Raw genomic sequence first — 6,000 nt, 5'->3', positions numbered from 1 at the left:
CATACTTAGACAAGGAATCCTAATTATTTTGGCTAAAGAGAGATTTTAAAAAAGGACTTTTTGAACAATCTTTAAAAAGTTTTTATGTTAGAAGGACACTACACAATAGCAAAGGCTAAGAGTTATCACTAAATAAGGACTCTTATAAGTTTATTTCAAGAGTTTGAACTTAAAACAACTACATGGTCTTGCATAACCATGTTTAGCCGAACCTCCCTTAAAATTACAAATCAAGATTAGCATAACACATGGAGTATCAAGATCAAATCCAAGAAAACCCATTCGACTAAGGCACTCTAAGGATAAAGAACACTATTCGATCGTACCTATTTAAAGATCAAGATGAAGCTTTATCATTTAGAGTTTGGATAGAATAAAAACTTGTATTCCCAATCCCCATCCTAGCTGAGCTAGCATTATAAATAGGAGGCTCTATTGCAATCACAAAACATCTCATCTTGGGATGGTTAAAAGAAAGGTCCTTAAATGGTTGGATTTAGTAATCAAATGTGGAGTGATCACTATGAATGTATAGTGTTAAGCTTACTTGCATAGTCTGGCTATTGACTTTAACTATAACACTTCTTAGGAGGCAACACAAGTTTTACATTTCTTGTTTTGTTCGTTTGCTTATTTTGTTGTTTTGCTTAACTTTTCTTGTACATATTGATGTTTGTTCTTTTTATAGGTATTTTCCTTTGTTTTGTAGGTGAAATAAAAGCACATGGTTCAGTTACACATTTCATGCATTCGATGACCATACTTTTAATGATGATAGAGGAGTTCACTTGTTCTTCTCTTGTGATTATTTCTTTTTGCTTACACATCGAGGGTTTGGGGGTATGGGAAAATTGCTCAAATTTTTATAAATTTTTTTTGAATTTTCATTGAGTTTTTCTGTGAAATTGAGCTTGACTTATTGTAGCTTAAATCATTAGTATGCTTTCTTTGATTAGCTTTTGGTGAAGCCAAAGATAGGTATATATTGAAAATGGATATAGGTTTAGGAAAAGATTGAATATTATGTGAAATATGTGATGATGCTTAGGTTGAGCAACTTTTTAAGTATGAGTTTTTATTTGTGAGTTAATACTTTAATAATTAAATTACATTTTTTTATCTAGTATTTGTTTATTTGAGCATGGAATATTTTTTTGCATTGGTCTTTAAAGTTATGTTACATGTTCTAGAATTTGTTTTGATAATCTCTTAAGGTAAAGTCGCAGAGGACACATGATTAGGAAAAATATATAGGCCATATTTGGATCGTTTAAGTCTTCCAATCTAACCTTTGTTTAATTCTTTTGTAATCACCTTTTTTGAGCCTAATGATATATTTCTTTGTTATGAAACCATAGTACAAACCAAAGCCTTTGTTGTTGTATTCTCTATTGTTTTGTCCCTTACCTTATATGCATTAGAACATTTATGCGTTATCTTTGAGCCATGACTATTAGGGAGGAAGATGGAGCTTGAAAAAAGAATGAAAAAGAAGAAAAAAAAAAGAATGGAAAAGAAAATAAGCAAGCAAAAAGAGCTTGTGTTCAAAAAGAAAAAATAATAAAAAAAATATAAAGTTATGAAAAGAACAGAAAAAAAAAAGATAAAGAATGATCTTTTAAAAGTAATGAATATTTAGAGTAATTAAGACTAAAATGACTTTTATCATATCTTGACCCTAGTCTTACATTACAAGTTTATAAAGTCTTAAATGATCTTTAGTCAATGTTTATCTACATTATTTGAGTGAGATGTAATAGGTAAACATAAGCAACATGACCATACTTTATTGATCTTTGTTTTAGAATTTTCATGTTCTACATAACATCATCAGATTTCATGCAAGGATTTGAGAGATGTATTGCTTGCATTTAGAACAATAATTAGAAAGGAAGTTAGCCTAGGTTGATTATTGTAGATTAGCCTATGTTCATGATTTTGTTTTTGTTATATTCATTAGTTAGTTCATAAGACATTCTTGACGAATAAAGTATCAAAAGTTAGTGATGATTTTTGCTCAATATTGATGAATGAGGCATCGAAAGTTTGTGATGACTCTTGCTCAATCTTGTTTTGCTTGAGGACAAGCAAAAACTTAAGTTTGGAGGTGTGATAACTTTATATTTTTATATAATTATAATAGGTTTTTAGGACATTTTATGATGAATTATTGCTTGATCCTAGAGAAAATATGGCAAAAATACTCCTAATTATGCAAATATTCAATATGTAGGTAAAAACATGAAAAAGGAGGAAAAATAATGCTTTGAAGACAATTTGGATGCATTTTGGTGCCAAAATCATTAATTGGCCAAACCAAGTGTTGGAACTTGCTTACTTGCCACTATTAGGAGAATTTCCTAATTTTTCTTCTTTCTTTTTTTTTGCATGATTGAGCTTAATTAAACTTCTATTCAAGTCTTGTTCCTTATATTTCTCATGATTATTAATCCTTTTTAGCTTATTAAAGCTTTTGTCAACTTTGTACTAAAATTGCATAAGCTTATAGATGAAGAAAAGCAAGTTGCAATTTCAAAGAATTGTTAGAGCAATCTTGGAGCTAGAAAATTTTCACATTTTTTATGGTTTAGTGGGTAAATGGGTGACTTCTCATTGGCTGGAAATTCAAAGGAAATTAATAGAGAAAATTATGCCTAAAAATTACAAAGAGAGAAAGGAATAGCTACATATCACATGAAGAAAGCATAAGTTAAAGTTGGAGCCTCTACTTAGATTTAAATGGAAAGCCAAGTGTAGCAACTGATGTGGCATTTTTTAGGCTCCTTATTGGTTATAATTCTAACTTTTTAGAACTTAATGGATCAAAGGAAGAAAGTTTGTAAAGAAGAGAAGAAAAGAGGAAGAGTGAAAATAGAAAGCTTATGAAGCAAGCTTTAATGACATGGAAATATCTAGCTTATGTGGCATCTTGATAGTAGTAAAATGTATAATGTTTTACAAGTTCTTTTTAATTCAAAACTTTTTAAATTTGATTGAATGTTTTCTTTAGTTTTATGTTTCAAGCCTATGGGACATGAAAACCATGCAAGTTCATGCAATTCCATGCAAGATTAGCTTTATCCTAATTCTTGTAATGTTCTGCCATGCAAGAATATGCAAGAACCAAGTTTAGCTAAATCTCATTGAAACTAGGACTCTTAATTTCACTTGGATAAAGGAATCCTACTTGTATTATTACTCTTCAATACATTTGGCTATCCCATTCAAAAAAGGAATCCTACATTCAATTAACAATTGAAAAAGCATACTTGGATGAGGGCTCCTAATTATTTTTGGCTAAAGAGAGATTTTACAAGAGGAGAACTCTTTGATCAATCTTTAAAGAGTTTTTATGATAGAAGGAATTTACATAAGAGTAAAGGCTAGGAGTTATTATTGAAGAAAGACTCTTAGAAGTTTATCTCAAGAGTTTGAACTTAAAGCAACTACATGGTCTTGGATAACAATGTTTAGCCAAATCTCCCTTAAGATTGCAAGATCAGGATTGGCATGACACATGAAAGATCAAGATCAAATCCAAGAAGACCCATTCGGTGAAGACACTCCAAGAATAAAGAACCTTATTTACCATACCTCTTTAAAGATCAAGATGAAGCTGTATCACTTCAAGTTTTGATAGAATAAATACTTCTAATCCCAATCCCCATCCAACCGAACCTAGCACTATAAATAGGAAACTTTCTTGTAATCATAAAACATTTCATCTCACATCATCCCATTATGCTTTCTATTTCTTTTTTAGTTTTGATTTTTCTACCTTTTTTTATAGTTTTCTTTGCAATTAGCTAAAGTGATAGATTAGCCATTACAAATCTTGTTTTCTCAGAATACTTTTAATCAAAAGTATTCCTTTATTTCAAAATCTCTTTTCTTTAAGCAATATTTTCTTTACAAGTTTTGGTTTACCATTCTTGCTTTCAATATTGTTTACAATCTTTCCATTCAAGATTTCAGTTTACATTTAAATCTTGTTACAAATTTTCTTTTATGCTTCTTACAATTTTTGGCCAACCTTTAAAATCTCTTCAAAGCTTTCTTTTATTTTAGATCTAGTATATTTGGCCACATTTAAGAATTCCAAGTGACAATTGGAAAGATAAATCTTGGCCTACACAATCATTCTTTATACTTTCTTTTATTGTTTTCATTGCAATCAATCAATCTTTTCATTAGTTTAGGTGTATGGCTTGTAGTAGTTTATCAGCTTTGGTACTTGATTATATCCAACAATTTAATTATATAATCCTTGTGGGACAATACTCTACTCAGTCATTGCTATTACTTGATAGTGATCTGTGCACTCATAAGGGATATAAAAAGTAGCAATCACATCCTAGCTAGTTTTTTCTTGTAATTTGATTCATTAAAACACAATATCCTTGGCCTATAAATACGAGTAATGGCTGACCAAGGAGAGAGAGTTAGTTTTAGTTAGTTTCCATTTTTGTTCAATTTCTCTTTAATAGTTTCCTCCTTATTCATAGAGATTCCTCCTTATTCATAGAAAACTATTTAAAAAGAAAGTCCTTTAATTTTTCTACATAATTTACTTTTCTTGCACTTAAATTTCCAACACTTTAAGATTGTAATGCAATTTAATTTTCTTTAAGTTTCCTAGCACTTTTACTTTTAATTCTTTTACATTTACAAAGCTATTTGGCAAATTCTATCTTTGCACTACTTTAGGTTTTCAATTTAGTTCGTTATGATTTCTTGCGAGTTTTAATTCAAAATTTTTTTTGCACATTCTCAATTCATTGCACTTCAATTTTCAAAAATTTCATTTTAAATTCAATTGCCATTTTTTTTTCTAAAAGTCATGGAAGTTTTAGCTAGGAAGTTGGTAGCAAAGGTAGCAACAAGTGGTGAAAGCACTTGTTGAGTCTCCTCTCTTTGCTAGGTGATTGATCCTCTGTTTCCTTGATTTTCAACTTTCCATTGACTTTGTTAACTTGTTAATTTTCAACTGCTTGTAATTTAATTGATGCTTTTGAATACTGTTGGCTATTTTATTTTCTTATTGCTCTATTTTGTCTATTTCACCACTTAATTTTGTTTGCAGTTTATTAAGGTTGTTATTTCATTGTTTTAGCTTATTTGTTTTCTTAAATTCAAAGTTCACATTTTGATCTAAGTTCCATTAACCTAGTTGAAGTTCAATTGCTTTTTAGAGTTCCAAATCTAGGTATTAATTTATAAAAATTTAAATTTTAGGACGTAGATCTAGATTTTGGTTTAAGCACTTTTACATTTCCATGCATTTAATTCATGCAATTTCAATTTAATGCATTTAGATTTAGTTTTATTTACTATTTTTAAGTTCAGTTGCATTTAAAGTCCTTGCATTAGAATTATATCCATTTAAATTTCATGTTGTGTTAATGATTTTATTACATTAGCTCTAGGTTATAGGTTTTGCATTCTTTTCTTATTCATGCACTTCCTTTATGATTTACATTCTTTTTTTATTACTTCATCCATTACATTACATGTTCCTTAGGTTTAAGTTCATGTTCATTTGATGTTTGTTTAATTTCCCTTGCTTTATATGCTCATTGCTTTAAGTTATTAGTAATGTAAATCAACTTTTAACTTTTCGATTGAGCTAACTATAGTTAGAGTATATTGATAACTAGCACTTCGTATAGACTTCCCAAATGATCAATCTTCGAGGGAATTATACTTTATTACATGAACCAGCCTAGTGTGCTTTCAATTACACCCAATCAAATTTTTGGCACCATTGCCGAGGACATGTTAAAATAATATTTAATCCAATATCATCCTTTAATATGCTTTGCCATATTTTTTGGTCCCTTAACACTATACACATTAGGACATTCATGTATCATCTTTAAGTAATGCATCATTAGGGATGAAGAGTGGAGCTTGAAAAAATAATGAAAAAAAAAAGCTAAAAAGAGCTTGTATAAGAAAAGAAAATAAAATAAAGTGGTGTGAAAAGCAAAGAAAAAAAAG

This window comes from Durio zibethinus, chromosome 15, assembly GCF_047325235.1.
Source record: "Durio zibethinus cultivar Kanyao isolate XHJ-2024 chromosome 15, ASM4732523v1, whole genome shotgun sequence".
Lineage (NCBI taxonomy): Eukaryota > Viridiplantae > Streptophyta > Magnoliopsida > Malvales > Malvaceae > Durio > Durio zibethinus.
The sequence above is the reverse complement of the archived record's forward strand: the minus strand, read 5'-3'. Positions refer to the sequence as shown.